Here is a 21,439-nt window from a genome sequence, read left to right as displayed (position 1 = left end):
GCATTTGAAGGAAGCGAGTTAAGGCAGTTACAACTCTTGACACCAAACCAAAAACAGATGCATATGTTGATGTGACAAACTATGAGTGCTGTGACAAAGGAACATAGTATTTTTTGCTGAGAAACGTTCCTTGTTTTCAAGGTAGTTGAAAAAGGACAATGTGTACAAAGTGGCCCAAAAACATTCAGGAAAAAAAAACATTTCAGAATGACAAGACACAGCCATGAAAACTTCCTCAGCCCCCCCAGATCCAATAAACAAGGCAGGAAGGCTTCCAGAGAGGTACCTCTTGCCTAATTTCTAAAGCAATGGCTGTGAATATAGCAGAAACTTGCTTCTTACTTACCTCTGTTCGCACCCTTAGTAGGACTTGCATTCTCTCAGGAAACACCAGATCAGAAACCACTACTGCCACTTATTTATAAATACCTCCTCATTAAATACTTTGCATAATGACTGAGGAAAACAATGGGCCCTGGGTGACTCTTCCTTTCACAACAGCTCATGGGCTTCAGCTGCAATTATTTCCAATGGTAATTGTAAAGATAACACCATTTAAAATATCTAATGTTTTATTCAATATTTCAGGTAAGTTTCAATTACTTCCAATTATAATTCAACAGCTTTCTATTTAAAACAATTATTGCTCTTTATAACCTGTTTCAAGTCAAATAAACTGTTTGCTTTTACTCATCGTTGAATTCCATAGGAATTCATTCTAGGCCTTTCATTAACCCCTTATGTGCCTCCTGACTCTACAACACAATCAAGCCTCTGACAAAAAGCTGCCAGTGCAGCCCCTGAGACAATCAAAATCGATTAAACTCATTAAACCCCAATATGACTCAATTACAGGCAACAAGATACAATCGTGGTTGATTGAATAGTGCTGGGGTACTTGGTACTAAGCAAAGGCCACTGGGGTGAGGATGAGTTCCATCTCTAGGAAATGAGGGTGTCACCATGAGCAGTGATTTCTGATATGAGTATAAGCACAAGGCAAGCAAGGGGAATATTGTTACATACGATCTTACAACAGGATCACTGTGGCATAAGCCCATTCTTTGGTTCATTGACTTTGTGGGGAAACAGTGCTTGAAGGAAGAATCTCCCAAAGACATGCATGCAGTGATGTTAGCCTATGTGTTATTTTCCTATGTCTTTGTAGCATAAAATACAATAATACAATGATAACAGGAATTGGTTATTCTGTGATTTTGGAAAGAAAAAAGTCTGATCACAAAACTGTTTGAACCTGTGGAAAAAAAAAACCCCTCCCTTTCAATTTGGGACAGGAAAAACTCTTTATTTGCAAATTGTTGTCTCCTTGCAGTTCTTTGAAGGTGAGAATTCCCAGTTCAATAGCTTTAGATAACTGCGAGAGCTAGTGAGGAATAAAAAAGTTTATTTTGTGAGATGTAGAACAGAGGCCATTTGTCCTTCATTTCACTCAAGTTCTTTCATTTTTTTTCCTTGACAAAAATTTGCCATATTTAAAATAAAGTATTTTTTTTAAGCTGTTATATTTCCAACAGAAGAAAAAAGAAAAAAAAAAAAAAACCGCCAAACACAATCCTTTCAAATAAATCCCACAACCTTAAAAATCTTTTTTCCTAGTGTGACATTGCTAAAAATGTGTTCTTCTCTTTGGATTTTTTAGCACACATTCATTTAAGAAGTACTCTCTTCCACAGATAAAAAAAGGGAAACGTACATTAGCTTAAAAACATCCATAAAGCTTAAAAATTTTCATTTGGGATTTTCTTTGGAAATGAAAAATTAGAGGAAATCAAAATAGGTCAGGAAAAGATTTCCATTTAGCCAAAACAGTGCTTTTGAATTAATTTATTCTCAATCAAAACATTTCACTTGGCTCTAATCACTGGTCTGAAGTCACCCTGCAGCATTCAGGAGGAGTTGATTTAGATGCTCCCATGGGTTCCCATGAATTGGAAAAATAATCAGTCAATCATTTTCCTGCTCTCAGAGTTTTCTGTTGTCAAGTAATTCTCCAGATCATACTATCCTCTTGCGGAAACACTTTGTCTGGCTTACATTTTTACCTAGCAACAATGATTGTAGTATCTGCGGCCACAGTCCAGCAAAGCACTTTACACATATTCTTTAGTTAACATAGTCTCCTTGATGTTAATGAGGTATTCATGTACTTAAATTTAAGCCCAAGCTTAAGTGATTTGTTGGACCAAGTCCTAAACCCTGGAAAAGGGAGGTGCTGAGATCTGTTTTGTGGAAGTGTCTGCAGCTTTTAAAGAAGTGTGGCTTGGCAGCAGTTAAAAATTGCATTGATTCAAGAAAATCAGTTTAGAAATTGATGAAGATCCACTTAACCATCTTCCTTTTAAGGCTCCTTTCTAAGTCCCTTTAAAGCTAATTTGATGAAGGGTGCTTTCCAAGCAGTTTAAGACTGGGTATTGCTCTGACTGACTACGTTCAGCTCATGAATCATAGAATCATACTACAGTCAGGGTTGGAAAGGCCCTTGAGATCATCCAGTTCCAGCCCCCTGCCATGGGCAGGGACATCTCACACTAAACCATGCCACCTGAGGCTCTGTCCAACCTGGCCTTGAACACCACCAGGGATGGAGCATTCACAACTTCCCTGGGCAACCCATTCCAGTGCCTCACCACCTTTACAGGAAAGAACTTCTTCCTTACACTGCAATGAGTAACAGCTTTTGCTGAAAAGTGTGCAATTTGTCCCTGGATACCCATATATAATCACCTTGCTGAAGAGGAGGTCTGAACAAGCAACTTTCTGAGGTTTTATACAAATTATATACTTTATAGCAATTTTTTTACTTCAAAATGATCAAACTATTGTGTTCAAAACTCTACTTGAGGTGATATAACCTGGAAATTACTGTAATGTACTCTGCTCTAATATTACTTACATTAAAAAAACCCACCATTATGCATAGTGGGAGGACAAAGAAGGTTCTTCCCACCTTCTTGCACCTTGTAACCTTAAGGATCCCTCTGAAATGCAGCAGGCAACATCAGCTGGGTTATATAAATATAGCTATACAGTGCGGTGCAGTGATGTTCCTGCCTCAGGTGTTGTCAGAAAATCCCTCTATAGAGGAGAAAAAAAATATATATTTCTTGAAAGTCACCAACTGCTTGCTTCAGTGTTTTCCTGCAGACCTTACACAAAAGAAATGTATCTGCAATGTCAATTCAAAATGCTTCAGAGACAAGCTTTCCTGATGGCAAAAGGAAACTCGTTACTGACAGTGCTATAGGAAAAAAAGTATCTGTTGAAAAACATCAGCCAATGGCCTTCCCTTGGTCTGGGAAGCAGATAATGCAAAAGGATTGTGTAATGTGATGCAGGTTCACCTTTGGGCCAAGTGTGTTATAGGCTTGGGTGATATCGGTAAAGTACATCTAAACCAGGCCCAATTCTCATCTGTGACACCTAACATAGGCTTCAGCCACCCGGATTTGAGTGGCTTCAGGTACAGGTGTAATAGGTTGCTATATGCTCTCGCTTGATCCTGACAAAACCCAATCTGTGAGTTATTCTGAGGCCTGTCAGGTACAACAAAATGGCACAATACATTTTACTGTTTGCATAATAATCTCTTATCTCTAGAGAGATAAGCAACGAAATATCAATGTCTTAAATCTCTAATTCATTGATTTCAGAACTAGTCTTTCTATTTTATCTCTGTATCTCATCACAGCCATCCAGACACAAGAGACAAGGATAAGAAATCCATAAATACCAGTGTGTGGCTAAAGAACAGTTATTCAAGATAACACATACATATTAAAACAAGGACAGACTAAAGTCAATATGCCCAAACATATTTTAATCACTTCATAATAAGCGGATAATTTTGAGAGACTTCCTAACTCAATTATCTTCTGCTTTTTCCATTCATTGTTTAACAAATCCTCTTCTGATTCAGGATGGAGTGGGGAAGGGTGCTGGAGCACACCAGTGCCTCTTGCTCATTCTAGCTGGGTTCAGGATATGTTGAAGTCCATTGGTCAGAAGGGTCACAGTGTATTCCAGTGCCTCTGGTCAGTCCAGTAGAGATGCTGTGATGACTCCTTCCTTTCGCCTCCACTACTGCTGCCTCTCCACCTTCCTAGGGGGGTGAGAAGGTACATTCAACACATCTCATCATAGCTCAGTCTGACCCCTCTCACAGCTCTGCCACCACATTCCTGTGCAAAGCCCAGCATCCCTGGGGCAATCCACGCATCTCCATCACTAAGCCGCATCCCGCTCCTGCAGCCTTCTTCCCAGATTGGGTAGCCATGATTTGGGCTACTGCATATAAGATCTACCTAAACACCAGCGTTCTCAACCCTGCTCAATGTGGATGGGCTCCTTCCTGAAATATGCCTTCCTGGCAGCGCCCATTGGGAGCATCCAAATATGCAGCCATTTACAGTTTTTCATTAGCAATGGGGACAGACAGTCAGGGTCTGTTCACCTAAGGCAGGGCTGCTGCTGAGGTGAAGTGATTAAAGTACTAACTGCTGGAATAGCTGTCCATCCCACTCATCTCCATCAGAAGCAATTAATATGGATCATACATATTTTGCAAGAAGAATATCTTTCCTTTCAAACCTTGGAGTAACTCCAGAGAGGATTAGGTGGAAGACTGAATGAGCTAATTTGCATAAATTAGGTAAAATGTGAATAGCAATTTGCATTCCGGAAGGCTCTCTTTGGCTCTTTATGATATATTGATGCCATCTGGAGAACCTAGATATGAACCAGACATTTGTTGGAACAATTTTCCCCAGGCTGCTCCCACAAACTTTGCAGGTATGTTCCGAAATATTCCCCTTTCCTCCAATCACTTGGAGCAGGGTTAAAAACATCTTAATATAATTGGCCTTTTTTATCCAACAGAGGACAATTCAGATAGCTTAAGGAGAAATAAACGGTACATTGGAAGTACTCTAATTGCTGTTCTTCACCCGAGGCAAATGCTCCCACATAACGCTATGTTGAACACCCATGTTAACATGGCAGCAGGGTATCAGGGTAAGGAAATGCTCAACCTGGAGCTTCATGTCATTTTCCTCTTCTCAGCTTACTTAATTTCTTTGGGAACCATATTTTATGAACTTCTTTTTATCTCCTTTTCAGTTACACAGCTTTTCCTTGCATTATGGTATTTTCAGCCTCACTATACTGAAGCCAGCTATGCCACAGTGACTTTCTCCAGTGCTTCTAGTAGAATATATTAGCTGATTGCCACCCTCTTTCTGTAATGGACTTTAGTGGATCACCCCCTTTTTACAAAGGCAGGAACTGAGCCAGTTTGCCACACACATCCTTAAATCTTCAGGACTCATAAATACTCTTCAAGATGATGGACTTCCTGTTGGCTCTTGGAGCTGCCGGTGCAGCCGTCAATAAATGCCTCTATGGGTGGTTAAACCAGTGGTCTGCAGGCTCTCCTTCCACAGCTGCTGCTGTGGCTGAGGCTTCTTATAACTGCTTTATACAGACAAAATCATCTGGCTAGAGCTAGACCAAAGGTAACATAGTCAGGCATCTGTGGAGAAATGACAGTTAATGGCTTAAAGATGTTACATGCCTCAAGGTTTTAGAGTGAAGAGACAAAGACAAAGGGTCAGAGAAGTTCAAGATGCCAAAAGTGAGAAGAAAACCTCTTAAGATACAACCTTTTTAAAGCAGGATTGTAAAGGAAGGTGACATCAAGTTTTGAATGTGGTTTATAGCATTCTTGTACAATCAGAATTGCCTCCAACCCCCCAAAAGCAATTATTTCCACAGCTTTTCTCAAGACAAATGTGTCTGAGCTGAAAGACAAACATGAACTGAGGCATGAGTCACTTGCTCATGTAATTGCCAAGTTCACAGATTGAACTCTATGATAAGTCAACTCTGTATCAGAGCCCGTGCTTGAGAGGCTGGATTCGAAATATCCAAGACAAACAGCACTTGACTAAACCTGACAAAACTAGGTTAAAAGTAATATGATCAGATTCATTCTAAATAAACACCTTCAGAGTTAAAATGATGCATAAGGATTTTTATAACCATATGAAAATAAGCATGTATATATCTTAGAATAAAATCCTGAGAGCCCTGGAAAGCTCTCTTAGAGCTACAGATTTAGAGGTCACTTCTGTGTGACCCAAAGGCTGAGATGATATCAAAAATATCTAAAAAGTTTCAGATTCTAAATCCCTGATTGTGCCTGACTCCTTCAGGCCATTCTTTTTTTCCTTTTTGTGAACATCAGCAATAACTTCTTATGCAACTTTGTATATGTTCTGTAAACTTACAATAGTAAATTGTAAGATGACAATTATCGGATTAAATGTTTTCTCTGTTCGCGAATGTCAGCAAGTCAATGCAAACTTTTCGTTGAGGAGCTCAGCTGAAATTAATTTCTTCATTTGAAGAAACTATAATTTTTTTAAGTGGCAAAACCATCTTATTTCCTCATTTTCAACAGCTAAGTTAATTATGTTTTTATTTCAGAAAGCTCGCAACCATCTAAATGAAAGGCTTTCAGAGTATTTAAATGAATTGTGCATTGATCTGATCTGTACTTTTTTCAGATTATTGGTTCACAAACACTGATGAATCCAGAACAGGGGAAAACCATTTCAGAATCTTGCAAATTCCCACAGACAGAAAAAAGGATTTCCTTTACTGATCTAATAACAAATAGCAATAACACTGAATGTCATAATTACAGTGATTGTGAGGATAGTTATTGGCACTTTAAATCAAACCTCTCCCGGATAACAGGAGGAGGTGGGAAGGAGTGAGGTGGGTGGATGATGGCATACAAGGGTGGTTATTGATTGACTTGTTCATGGTGGATTAACTCAGGAAGGGAGAATTAGATTTATTTTGGCTTCATCTGTGAAGAGACATTGAATATTTGCTTAATTTTATTGTGTATGTATGGCATAACTCAATGATTGCACACAATTTATGAAACCCCCCAAACATACTAAAGCAATTAAATATTCATTAAGTTTTACTAGCTCAGGGGGAGGACTAGATACTTCCTTGGGGTCTTCTCCAGCCCTGTCTTCTATGCTTCCATACCCCACAAGTCAGCTCTTACAAAACTGGCCTTTACAGGGCTGGGTTCAGAGCCACCCAGGCACTAATGTGAATTTCCAGTAAGATTCATTTTGAATCCAAGGATTTGGGCAGGTGGTTTGGTAAGGCAAAATGGGAGGCTATCCTACATACTCCCGAGACGCTAGGGCAAGTTATATGCAGTGTTTTTCAACCTCTTTAAATTTGTTGGCCTCTAAAACCTACTTGCTTTCCATGTGCAGATTCTGAGCCTACCACCAGCAGCTTTGCAGCTTTGCAAGATTCATAGCTGCCCACTGCAGATCCTTTAGAAACAGCCCACAGACCCTCAGGCCTCCTTGGATCGGTGGGTTGAAAAACACTGGTTTGCACCAAAGGACTCCCAAAGAAGCTCCTGCAGGAGGGTGGTGACGCATCCTGAATGTGCTGAAACTAATAGGACAGGCGCAAACCTTGGCTGGGGATAATGGAGTGGAGAAGTATTCATGGCTTTAAAACTGCCCACTTGGGTACCAGTAGCAAAGCAGCTCTGCTTGACCTAATTTGCTTTATTCTCAGGCAGATTTTACAGCTCTGTGCTGCTGCTCAGTACTGTGGAACTGCTGGAGCCCCTCTTCTGTTTTAATCCATTTTAATCTCATTGTTGAGTTAATAAAACCTATTGGTTTACTAAATCAATGTAGGGTGTGATTCATTATTATGTGTGCTGGTACACAGATCCTAACGCAAACTCCCTCTGCTATAGACTGGAGCATTACTGATCCAATGGAAGTTGGCTCCAGGGAAAAATTACCTCTTACCAGTTGTCATAGAAAGATACTCGCTATGGTAAATTTTTGCTTGTGTGAGACAGAGGTTTTATTTGACTTTGTTGATGCCGACTGCACTTGAAATATTTTTACAAATGATTTAATCTCCAAGCAGAAGAGAAACCTCCTTTTGTTTGAGTTCATACTGGAGTCATTTGTGACCATTAAGCAAAACAGCTATGTCCTATAATGAAGAGGGATTAGTAGGGAAACAAATATACTTGTTAGCTTTATCTTTCGCCCTGCATTTATTAGAACAAACCCGTGCTTCCAGTTTGCATTTCATTTTCTTTATGGCAGGCTGCTGGAGCTGAGACAGAAGTTTAAAAGATAAATTCATTTAAAGTCTGATTTTTTTTCTGTTTCTCTGTCTCAGATCAGATCATTCTTGCCAACTGTCTTCATTTAGGAGGGTCAATCTGTATTCTACTAGAGAAACAGACAGCATTTTTTTCATGCCGTTCCTCCCAATAGCTTTCTGAAAACGATGAAGTTCTATGAACGTAGAAAATATCTCCCTTATTTATGGCTTTGCAGATACCAGGGATTTGACAGAACCTTTTTCTTTAAAATCCCTTTTCAGTTTTGATTTCTTTTATTTTTAATTCTTGTGAAAGGACTTGAATCAGGAAGTGCTGGTCTCCTGGGAGGTGTACGCTGGTTTTCCTGATCACTAAGAAGCATTCAACCTGTCACATGCCATGTAAAAAAATCTGGGTAGACCCCCCCTGTGCTATGTGCAAGCCACAAGTCTCTGTACATAAGAACACATCCAAGGGTAACAAAACCAGGACTCCAAGGACTTCATGACAGCTGTGAAGGTCTTCAGGCTCTGACATATGATCAAGAGAGAGCAACTTAGCAAGTTACCAAACATCAGAAGAGCTGAGGTAGCAATTTGGGCACACGTTCTTGGCTTGTGAAGAAGATAGAATAATGCAATTTAACTTAGCTGACAGTGAAACAAAGTGAAGCTACATCATATTATTTTGCATTAGCTCTAGGCAAAGAGCATATATATGGACAGGTACATTCACCCTGCTGATGTGCAATAACATATTAAGCCATATTAAGCCTCTATGACCTCATGTTTAATCCAAAACATCAGATCTTCTTGCTTCAAATATCTTAAGCTTTTACTGCATCAGCCAAAGGGGATTCCTTAGCCAAGGTTCACCAGCAAAAGGCAGCAGTGGTACACCACCCCCTGTGCAAATTAATGTCATGTAAACAGATTGCACTGAGCTAATGTGAGGTCTGTGGTCACAATACCACCAACAGAAGGAGACAATGTTCCACAGGACAGACTGAAGTCTTCAAGCTAAGGTCAAATGTCTAAACCTTAATTCAGATGCTGGTCAATCGAAACAGGGTCCCATTACAGAAAGAGGCCTCAGCTGCACAACTGAAGTGCCTGGATTTCAGCCACCTCAGAAACATTAAGGGATTTTTACAGACTTAAATGGCCTTTGCCCTGTACTTATTCAGGTGCCTTCTCCAGCAAATGGCACTCTGGAGACTTTCGAAGAATAACCAGGAAAATGTAGGGAATTTACTTTGAACTAGGAGTATTTGGTTTGGGAATTAAAAAGAGACAATGACAGCTTGAAAATGCAAAATCAATCATGAACTAGTTCATTAGGGCAGTGAAAGTCTCAGCTGAGAGGGCTGAGCCCCTGAGCTCCATTTGTACATTGCTATAGATTGCTCCATTGCGGTTGTTGTTGCCTTAATTTCCTTCAGAAAGGCAGGTTGGATAACAGTATCTGGAGTCTTCCTGTAGACAGGTCAGGAGGATGGGATTAGTGCTCATTTTAGATGGTGAGAAGACAACCTGAGCACTGGTTGAGTCCAGGAAGTGACAAGGAAGGCTTTATTTCTTTCATGTCCGTAAAGCTGCTTATCTCTCTGCCTTCACTTTTGGTTACCTTCTGTTTCTCCCGCTTTTGTCATGATGCCAGCAGGACCCAGAAGTTGCTAGGGATGGAATTAATGTGTTTCATGTTAATGGGAATGTTTCCGAGTGTTTTACCCCAACCAGCCCTCTGAAAGCTGTAACCAGGCTTCTGCTTCCCAGGACCCTTTAAAAGCTTCCTTTTCTTGTCCTTGCTGGGATCTGGGTCCAGCAAAGGGTGAAGCTATCTAGCCTCAGCTTGGACATCGGATGGGTTGGGGGTTACCACTTAAAGTGCCATCTCTTTGGCACTTGAAGGAGGAGGGCGAGGGCTGGTATTTGGTCTCTCTATTATTTGTAGAATAGCAAATGAAAGCACAAGGCAAGCACATGCGAACGTCTAGTTGTTTGAGGCTGTGGTTGGCTCCTTATTGATTCTCTCATTTGTCCTTTTTCTTCCTATTATTTTCCCCAGGCTGAGATTATCTCTGGATGATAAATTATCCTTTCTCATCTGAAGTTGGTGAATGGCATACAAAGGCACTGCTCTCCACAGCACCTCCTGGCACTATTGCGACACAACTACCAACAGCCACATGCAATCTGCCTGACTCAGCAAGTGGGTTCAGAGGGGAAAAGAAGCAGGCAAGGAGGACAACGACAGAGCTCCCACCTGGATGAAACAGAATACAGGTAACTTCCCTCATCCTCTTGCTGAATTGGCATATCTTGGAGGTCTGAGGTCCTAGTGATGGATTAAATACAGCAGAAAAGGGTCAGCAAGCCCTGCCTGTGAAATTAATCACCCAGCAACAGTTGCGGGGGGCAGTTGTGCTTCTAAAATGCAGTGCTCCTTCCTCCCAGGACACACTGAGTGCTAGCGTAGGCTGGAAAGGAGGGTTTTCCCAGTACCTGTCCCTCCTGCCCCCTTTTCCTTTCACAGTTTTGTTTTTGGATCAATGGCTTTCAAATCATCAGTCCACCCTGGCTTTTTTACAGCAACTGACCTAGCAAGAACTGCATCAGTAAAAAAGAGCCTCTGACTGAAATTCCAGCTACAAATCACTGTCATACTTCAAAGGTAACTTTTCTGCTACAAAGCTGGAGTTGGTATGCATGTACATAGGGCCACCAAAAGAATCTATTCTTCTAGTCCATGGAGTATTTTCAGTTCTTGACCCAGGGTTATATCTGTGCATGGGGAGAAGAACAGGACAGAAGGGGGGAGCAGGAGAGAGGGAGAAAAAAGTAGGACATTAGTACCTGTACTTTGTGGTCCAGGTATGAATTAAGTTATTCTGCTGAGAGTAGAAGTGCTAAGCAGGATCTAGGGGAGCTGCGGAGGCTCCCCTGATTTTACACACTCGAGTGAAATAACCATAAAAAAAGCCAGCATGAAAAGCTCTGACCCTTCTTGTGTGTCTCTGCTACTCCCCAGTGCAAAGCTCTTTCCTTGTGCACTTGTATATGAATATGCCCAGGTACCCCTGAGATTAGGTTCATCTTTAAACAAGTTCCCTGGTGACTCCTGCAGCACAATCTCAGTTGGCAGCCACTGCTGTCTGTGTGGGTTACACTTTTTTGTTCCCAGCACAGGGCAGATCTATCAGGGAAGAGACAAGGACTTTTTGTGTCAGGACCTGAAAAAAGTCTTCATGCATAGAGCTTGTAGGCAGACAAATCAAATCGCTGGCACAGAACTAAACTCTGGAGTCCTCCTGATACCTGGAGGATTGTTCTTCTTAACCTACTTGCATTTTATTTTACCCATCTCTTATTTCCACCTCTGCCACTTGAACCACTAAGTTACAAATCTGCCTAGTAGAAGAATCTCTGCTCCATCAAATGGCCTCCCTGGGCTTTAGAACTCCATTAATTAGCATCTTTTAAAAGGTTGGGTAATATTCGTTTCTCCTATTCGAAACTATTTCCCCAAGCCCTAATTTTAATAAAGCTGGTGCTCATGAACGTTTGAATATTAAAGCCCTTGGTTACAGAAAGACGAAAGAAGCATTTTAAAAGACAGCTGAGCAGGGATTACTTAAATGGCTGACATAATTCTGTGTGTATGTGTGCGTGTGTGAATGTGCAGCACCTCGGAGATAAAACGTTGTCTTAAAGGCATTTCTGTGTCAGTGTGTATAAGGTCAGAATAAGTGCCACTTGGGTGGCTGTGTCTGTCAGGATAGTAACAACACCAGGGACCCTGGGGAAATGCAGTACAGTGTGGATGACATCTTATTTCAAAACTCAAGAGAAAGGGCTGTGTCTGCTTTGTATAGTTGCATGCACTGTTTCAGGTGTGAAAGGTGAACTGAAAGCTGCTGTATGCTTAAAGATCTTACACTGGGAAAGGCGGTTTGTATTTTTTATTGAGAGCATAAAACTGGGTATTCTTCACTCAAACTTTATAACTCCACCATCTGTGGCTGCTGATGCCAAAGGCAGAAGCAGTGAGCCTGGTTCTGTGCAAAGCACTTATCTGATGGGATTGATGCTACTAAAATCAGGTAGGTTGAGCAGGGTATCACTAGCAGGGGTTTCCTCACCTTGCCAGCAAGGTTCAGCTTTGCCCTGGAGGAACCAGAGAGCAGCCTGGACTGTATCACCCCTCTCTTTTCCTCTCCTGAGACTGCCAACAGAGGTGTCAGACTGATGAAGGTTTTTGTTATGCTGATACATCATGTCAGCTCAGGACAGGGCATAGACTCTTTGATTCATATCTCACAGGCTAGTGGATCAGATGGGAATGATTTCTGTCTTATCACAAGTCTAAGGCTCAGTGATCAGTGAGGTATAAGTATTTCTTCAGATACTTCAGCCTGCCTGGGCAAGATTTACAGCAGTTTCCTTGCTGAAAGGCTTTATACACTGTCAGATCTCTCCTAAGTCAGGGAGCTGCCTATCAAAGGACCGTTATTTGCTCAGAAAGCAGCTGTGTTTTCCCACTAGATGTAATGGCACTGCCATGATTTGTAGCTGTTGTAAAACGACGATAATCTGTTATTCGCAGCCTACCAAAGGTGTAGTCCCTGGGTTTTGCTGAGCCGTACCAACTACCCAAGCTAATATAATACCTTTAAAACAGATTGGAAAATTGGTTCTTCTTTTGATTCACCTGCCATGCCCTGATCTTGCTGCCCTCTCTACTGTCGTTATTGCTGACCCTGAAAGCATCCTGAGGAAGCCTTGGGGAGCTGACCCTGCTCCCAGGCAATTCACTCGTGGCAATGCTCCTCACCTCTGGTGGTGCTCTCGTGAAAGAAAGAACCTACTTTTCAATAGTTTCATTCTCTGCACTGGAGTCAGTGACGGATTCGGGTAACAGTTTCAATTTTTTAGCCATTTTCTTCTTAACAAAAAGGCTTTCCAAGAACGCAGCAGCACAGTGTGTGACAAGGATGCATGTGCTGCACTGAGCCCTTCTCCCTTCTGCCAAACCATGAACCTCTAGCCACTGAACCTTAAGGAGGTGTTCCTTAGCTGACCCTACTCACGAGTCATGGGAGGTCAACACTGTACACTGACTTGCAGACAGAAGGCTGGCACCCTGTATTTGGAAGTCTGCATGTTGGATTTGGAGGAATTGCAGCAAAAAGATAATGCAAGAGAGCCCTCTTCATGCTAGGCCATGAAGATGGCTCCTACTTCCTCTGCAATTTCCGTCTAAGCTATGGGAAATGTGTATGGTGCAGAGAATCTACCAACAGAGATCTGACTGCAGAGCTTTGGAATTTATACTCATGCTTTGCATGGTCACAAACCTAAAAGTAATAAAGAATCCTGAAGTCTGACTGCCCTTCCCCCTGCCTCTTGGAATCTCCTCTGTGATCTGGGGTTGTTTCCAAAGAACACCTTTGCAACTCTAAATACTGGTGCAAATAAAGCTTGAGTGAAGAAGAGTTTGATTTTGATTTGCTGCAGATGAGTACAAATCCAGCCCTTGGGTCTGGAGCTACTAGTGAAAGGATGAAGTCCAATGGCTAATACGTAGGAGTAAATAGCTAGTTAAAGTGGTAGCAGCCACACTGTGGCTCTTCAGCTCCATGTGGATCCTGAGCCCATCTATCTTCCATGGTCTATCCTTGAGATGCAGCCCCTCACCCTGCAAAGCCACAATACCCTGCATGTGTGGGTCCTGCATGGCAATATTTTGGTCTCTGGTTGGGAAAATCGGAACGTTTACCCTCTTGAGGTTGAGCTTCTCTGCCTAAAGTAAGAGCAATCAGCTGCCAGGTCAAGGGACACAACAGCAAACGCAGTGTGACAGAGAAGGCTGAGGTTTATGTAGAGTTTTACCAGCTCCAGCCATCCCACAATGTGCGGGATGTGCTTACCTTGCTTTTTGTACTCTTTCGCTTCTCTTAAGTTGTGCTTGTGGTTAAAATGTAGGGTGGTTTGTTTTAAAACTTGGAAAACTCTGTACTGTCTACACTTATTTCGCTATAGAAACCTGATCTTGAAAGACAGAAAGAAAAAAATGAAAGAGAACAGGAATTTTAAATACACAAAGTCAAATATTTACTTTATCTTATTTCTTTGCATCTGACAAAATAATTGTCTAGAAGTGGAGACCCTTCCGGGTGAGAGAGAAAAGAATACATTTTTCTGGGGGTGATGCTTAATAGGTGAAAGAGATTATTACTGGTTCTAAGAGCAGAATAAAGCTCAGCTTCAGGCCTTCTTGGCTTAGGATGAAAACATCTTTTCATGGATTTCTCTGCACATGGAGGAAAGTGAAGCTTTCTCTCTTGTAGTAATTGCATTTTTAGTCACAATTGCCTGTTATCTTTGCATTTCCCACAGGTGGTGATATTGGTTTCCATGAAGGGCTTGCTGTAGCTGTTCATCTCTCAGAACCCTTTGTGATATTATGAAATATCAGGCTGCCAAGCAATCAGCATGGGTTTTTTTTTCTAATGAACACACAGGCACAGGCAGTAATTTGTTTATTCAACCCCTCGTGCAGGTTTGCAATTTACTCCAAAAAGCAAGTAGCAGCATATAGAGAGACCAGATTACGGTGCAGGGGAGAGATGGAGTCCCTTCCCAGGGACTGCCCTGGGAGCAGATCCAAAGGCTGTTGGTTTACTGGCAGTCTGTGACACCACCCGTGGGAATCTCTTTAACTTTCCCCCCATTCGAAGCATTTGAATTCCTATTTTCTTTATCAGGAAGCCTTTCCTATATCATTCACAAAGTCTCTTTGTCAGCATGGAAATAATTCTAATCACCTAAGTTTATTTTCCCCTTGTTCTCTCTTTACTGCAGTCTGATGAAACTGGTTTGGTCAGCTTCCCATTTGTTAATAGGCAGATTCACTTTCTGATTTTCAGTCACGCACAACACAGCAAGAAAACAGCTCACGGGGGTGATCAAAACACCTCACTGAAACCATTTCTGCTTATTTTGTGGTTTGCAATTATTCTTTTTTCTCTTTTTCTCCTTCTTCATCATGGAACTATTGAGTCAAAATTAGGTTGCCAACATCACTTAAAAATAGATGAGCTATTTTAAATCCCGAGTCAGTATTAGAATCCATAGGCAGGCTTAAAAGAAAAAAAAGCAAACATTTATCCTCAGAATCAGCATAATTGACAGAGTTATTCTTTGTTTTACCTTAGCAAGCCCTGAATTTCAGATTACTTGCTTTTTTTCCCCACTGGTACTGGTGAATATCAGAAGTGTGGAAGCAAGGACAAGATGCCAGATTGCTGAAGACAAAACACTGTTAATCCACTTTCCTCTTCTGCTCTGGCCTCAGTCTGTTGGGAACTGAGGAGCGTGAAGGTGAAAAGGGCAGGGAAACAATTTCTGAAAACCTGCTCAGTGGCTACAGGAGAACAGCATGGAAACAGCTCTAAAACTCCTTGAAGTATTGTTTTATCCCTGTGGTAACCTCACTTAAACCATCTTTCACCTCCTCTTTAGTTTCTGCTACAGAAGAAAAAGGGGAGAAGCAAGACAATGAACAGAGATGGGAGAGATTTTTCTATTTCACAGTTTTTCCCAGAGATTTAGTGGTAACAAAAAGGAACGGACCCATTCCCAGGCTGAACTTAGGGCTGTACACACAACGGGTAATGGGTTAAAACTTAAACAGGGGAAGTTTAGATTGGATAGAAGGAGGAAATTCTTTCCTGTGAGGGTGGTGAGGCACTGGAATGGGTTGCCCAGGGAGGCTGTGACTACTCCATCCCTGGCAGTGTTCAAGGCCAGGTTGGATGAAGCCTTGGGTGGGATGGTTTAGTGTGAGGTGTCCCTGCCCATGGCAGGGGGGTTGGAACTAGATGATCTTGAGGTCCTTTCCAACCCTAACTATTTTATGATTCTATGAAGACCCAATTTGCCGCAGATTTCAGTTCTGCAAGGCCAGAGTCATTCTTTGTCGAGCAGATCCTGTCCTAGAAGCTTAAAGAAAACTGACAGTAACATGGAGCTGACGGTCTTGCCACCATGTGGGGCTATGGACACTGAGCAGCCAGCAAGTGGTTGCCCTTGGCAGTGATTAGAAAGAGTGAGGCACCTGGGATTACATACCATGTCCTCCTGTGAGGAGAAGGGAGCTGTGGTATCTAAACCTTCGTTCTCTCAGAGCAGAGACCGATCTACCTGTCATGATTCCTAACTTGATGTGTTTTCAATGCAGTTTTTCGTGATGGATGATTTGGGCCCCCTACCATTTACCTGCCAAAAGTTAATGTAAATGCTCCAGAAGCTTGCAGAGGAAATGAAAGCCCAGAATGCTTCTGAAATTTGGGAGACAATTAGTGTGATTCACATCCTTGGCATTACAAGGAGCTTAAAATCTCTCGTGTTCCCAGGAAACGTTATTGGAGAGGTGGGGATTTGGGAAAATTATATTGGCTGAAATACATGGATCAGGATGCTTGTGAGTAGTGTAGCTCCTAATGCAGAGGGAAAGCTGATAACAGGCAAAGGGGGTTTCAGATCACACGGCTGCACAAGGACATAGTTTTACAGATGCTGAAACTGCTGAGCTAACTGCTTTTCATTTGAAAACTACTGCTTTGAATGGGCAAGAAATGTCTTTGCTATACTTAGAGGTGGATTATGCGATGGGAAAAAAATAGAAGGGCTACTTCATGTGCCAGCACATGAAACTGCCTCTGAATATTGCCAGAAAAGGAGAAAAGCACAGCAAAAGCTTCTCAAAATCTGGCTTTAATGAGGAGCAGGTGTGAATGTTGCTCACTGTTCTCAGGGATCAATCTCATCACTGGGATTGAAGCTGCATTGGTTCAGCTAGCAGGATTGCTGCAGATCAGGAAGGTCAGAGGGGCACTGACTATTGGGAAGAGGCTGCCTGGCAGGTGGGATCATCTAAAGGGTGGAAAAGCCTCAATGCTGGAGGCTTTGGACCAGAACAAAACCACGGGGTAGTTGGCAGACAGAAGTGAGGGATGCTGATGGAATGGAGCCAATAGGAGGGTTCAATTTTTCCGGATTATTTAGGGAACCAGCCAATGTAACAGTGCCTTTAATTTTTTAAAATACAATTTAGCTTCACACGTTTTTGCCCTGTGTAACCTCCTCTGCCTCCTCTCAAAGAGATCATTTCAGTCCACACCAGTGAGTCGCCATGGAGACTACAGCTCTGTGAGGGCAAGATGTGACTCCACACCGCTGGAGCCTTGCCACTTAATTATTTATTAATAGGCTTTTACCCCGGTAGCCTCAAGAGATGCAAAATCTTGTAACCAAGGCTGGGAGAGAAACAAGAAACAAAGGCAAGAAAAAGGGGAGAAAAACACAGGCAATTACAAATAATTAATTAGAAGCACTATAAACATGCCAGGAAACATGTAATAGGAGTGGAAATTGAACTCAAATACCTATAGGTCAATATTGTCTGGCTGAGGAAATATCTGGCTAGGTAGAGAAAAGATACTCAGTATGTGGGAAAGTAAAGACTGTGCCCTCAGTGTCTGAAGGGTCAGTTTGCTGGGTCCACTGCAATCTGCTGGGGGCCTTCGTAGAAATGTGTTGTGCACATTCTCAGCTGGAAATGAACCCTGTATATATGTGTAAGAGAGACGGTATATTGAAAATGTGGGATCTGAGCATAACATGAACGGTATGGAATAGGGGGTGCATACTGTCCTGGGTTTAGGAGTAGCAGTCAGTTTTTCTCCTTAGTAGCTGTGTTTTGACTTTCAGCCTGGAAACAGAGCTGATAACACCAATGTTTTTAGTTGTTGCTAAGTAATGTTTACTCTGACCAAGGACTTTGTGAGTCTCATGCTCTGCCAGGGACAAGGGGAGGCTGGGAGGAAGCAGAGACAGGACACCTGACCCAAGCTAGCCAAAGAGGTATTCCATACCACAGCACGTCACGCCCAGAGAGGTAACTGGGAGTTACCTGGAAGGGCATGGGCTCTCTTCTGGGGGTCGGACTCGTTTGGTGGTGGTATCGTATTTTCTTCCCTTGTTATTTTCTCCTATCATTATTATCATTGGTGGTAGCAGCAGTGATTTGTGTTATACCTTAGTTACTGGGCTGTTCTTATCTCAGCCTGTGGGAGTTACATTCTCTTGATTCTCCTCCCCATCCCTCTTGGCGGGGGGGTGGGGTGGGGGGGGGTGGTAAAGAAAGAAAGAGGGAGAAATGGGGAGTGAGTGAATGAGCTGTGTGGCTGGGTTTAAACCATGACAAACCCCAACAACTAGATGACCTTGCCCTGACTTTAAAATCCTGCCATAAAGATTATGACCACCCATATCAGGAATAAGAACTTTGGGGATCACAGGATCATATGGCTTCCTTGGCTGGTCACAAGTTCTGAATTGCAGAGGGTCTCTGGCAAACATTTGTGAAAACCTCTCGCTGCCTGAATTTTTGGTTAAAAGAGACCTGGCAAATAAGGGGTCAATTCACAGCAATGAGTTCCAGTTTACAAAAAAGGTCAAGATGCACAGCAAGATTTCCTCACTTTACGTTGTTTTAATTGAATATCTAATCCAGCCTATTAGAATGGAAAATAAGTAGAGGCAAACCACTTGAGTCATCTTTGTATCTCTTTACTCCTCTTTTCCCCTAGACTTTCATAAAGACTACAGCATTGGCAGACCAGGCACTGCTTTTTCTGGAGTCTTCTGCCTAGTCGAATTAGCCCAACAACCATCTTAGGGATCTTTGTGATTGACTTTACGCTAGGAGACAGAGAACAAGTTGGCACTGTTAGAGTGCTTGTATGGGGACATCTTGCCCTCTAGGTAAATATTAGACATGACAAGACAATGCAATGGCAAGAAGAATGAAAATAATTTTGTAATATGTCTTCAAAGGGGGAAAAATAATAATAATAAAACATCATTCAGCCCCAAGAACAACATAAAGTAAAACCAGAGGAAGTGCATGGCACAGTCAAGCAAATTTAAGGAACAAATCTAGCAAACAATGAAAAGTAACAGCTCTGACCAAAACCAACCATTAAATGTTAAATGCTGCTCTTGTAACTGACAGCACCAACAACTTTAAAGGGCTGTTTTACTAGCATGTGTGTGTGTGGAATAGCTAGCCTCTCAAGGGGCTGACTGTAAATTTGTGTTTCTTGTGGGTTTTGTTGGTTTTTGGGTTTTTTTCTTCTTTTTTGGTGGGATTCTATTTTTTCCTTTACAAATTTGTGGTAATTGAATGTGAAATCTAGAGCCCAGCTAATTGTAGTTAATGAGCATTTTGCATCTGCTCTGCATGGGCATGAAGAACTGTAGGCATCCAGTGTCTGCTCACCTTCAAAGCTATAGGGCAGATTCACCTCTTTCTGCCATACACGAATGAGGCAAAAAGTCTGGTCGGACAGAGAGTCAGTGGAGGACCAGGAAGGGAAAAAATTTACTGACATTCCTGTGCATTTTGAGTAGTGTTTCCATTCTTTTCTCTTTCCCTTTGCTTGTAATTTACTCTCCAGAAACCTGATGCACTGCTAGCTGCATATGTAGGCACACAAGAGGCCTTAGGTGGGATCTCAGCATTTATCTCGAGCACCATCTAGTGTCTGGGCTTCTGATATTTAAGCATCCAAGTGTCTTTATTGCATTTTTCCCCACCATTTCTTCTCCTTTTGAAGGACAGTGCCTGCCTGCACATGTTCTTGCCTAAGGGAAGGACTTCAGGTACCAAGAACCTGAAGCAAATCCCAGAAATCGATGTCTGTGTCTACCCCTACCCAGCACAGGTCAGCAGTGTACATCAAACCCATCCCCATACACCTTTCTTGCTAGTGTTAAATGAGAACAGCATTGAATGCTTCTGTTCATATGAGAAAAAGACAGAGCCAAAAGGCTTGTTCATGGTGTGAGGAACAAAGACTTAGGCTGCCCTTTTTCTTTCCTGCTCCACTCTTATCCTTTTGTTTCTCCTTAAGAACCCCAAAGTCTCTGTCAGTTTGCCTCACCAACCCCTGTTGACTAAGCAATGCATTTGCAAGGATTCATCCTTACCCATCCCCCTAGCTTTTTAGGAAACAGCTCCTAGCAGTTCTTGTACTCTCCTACACTACCTAGGCAATTCTCTAATCATGTTTAGCACAGTGAGATTAACCTGTCATTAAAAATATAATTGTTCTTCAATTTGCACTTCTTTCTTAACTGGAGGCTGAGCAGAGCTCCAAAGCCCTGACTGGAACTTTGCTGCAAAGCCTCTGGCAACAAAAACCTTATTATTTGCAAAAGAGGGGAACCTAATTGGAAAATATGATGGAAAGAAAACAGTGAATCCCCAGTAATCTCCTTCCAAAATGATAATGCATGTGCTATAATGAATATTAATGTATCATATTTATGAAATGGGGACACTGGAAAATGTAAGATAAGTTTTCTTTCTCTATATTTTCTATTTGGCAAATAATAGTCCATGGAAGCACGTTCACCCAGCAGCTGTCCTGCACACCTCTGTATCAGCCACAGCTGAACTGCTGCTGTACAAAATCACACCCCAAATTACCTTTATCTATGACCCTACAATAGCCACCATCCCATCTCTGGCATTCCAGGCCCTACCCACAAGCCTCTTCCCAGTCATTACTCATTGTAATCAAAGCTGATGCTCTTCACACAGCCTTACCCACCATTGTGAAGCCAGGAAGTCTCAGGAGCATGGACCAGCTTTGCAGAAAACATAGTGTGGCTCTAATTTCCATCATCACTGAATAAGTGATCTTGGAGAAAGGGAGATGTTTAATTTTTATTAACATTAAATTTCGACATCATTCAACTGGATTTTAGTGTCAGTTTTTCAGCCCTTCCTGGCCTCTTGAGGACACTGGAACTACTTGCGTGAGTAGGTGCTGAGCCAAAAAAAGTCAATAACTCATCATCTAACCTTACTGTTTAGATATTAAATGCTAAGAAATACCAAAGTTTGTCCTGGACTCCTTGGTGGAGATGTTATTATCTAGAGATCCAACCATATTGGCTAAATTCTTGTTTCCAGCACTGTAACCATAGTACATAAAGTTTTCTAGGACAATTGCCTCTCCCTTAAGTATAGTCATTACCTGTTCTGGCACAATTCTTTGTAATTTAATGTCTCAGACTTTAAAAATAATTCCCAGAGAATTGAGGTTTATTGGGGAGAAATATTCTTTTATTTACTTGCTCATTCCCACACCAATATCTTCCTGTTACCTGCTTC

At 41.9% G+C, this 21,439-nt stretch overlaps 1 long non-coding RNA gene across 1 annotated transcript in view; it reads right to left on the bottom strand.

The window, feature by feature from the left end:
* Positions 1-3,850: 3,850 nt before the first annotated feature.
* Positions 3,851-21,439, bottom strand: part of LOC136019038 (uncharacterized) — a 108,215-nt gene continuing 90,626 nt past the window's right edge. Inside the window, exon 4 of the long non-coding RNA XR_010614720.1 lies at positions 3,851-4,120. This is a non-coding gene — a long non-coding RNA (uncharacterized LOC136019038). The remainder of the gene's footprint in view (positions 4,121-21,439) is intronic.

This window comes from Lathamus discolor, chromosome 8 (genome assembly GCF_037157495.1).
Source record: "Lathamus discolor isolate bLatDis1 chromosome 8, bLatDis1.hap1, whole genome shotgun sequence".
Classification (NCBI taxonomy): Eukaryota; Metazoa; Chordata; class Aves; order Psittaciformes; family Psittacidae; genus Lathamus; species Lathamus discolor.
Note: the sequence above shows the minus strand (reverse complement) of the source record. Positions and strands in the feature narration are given on the sequence as shown.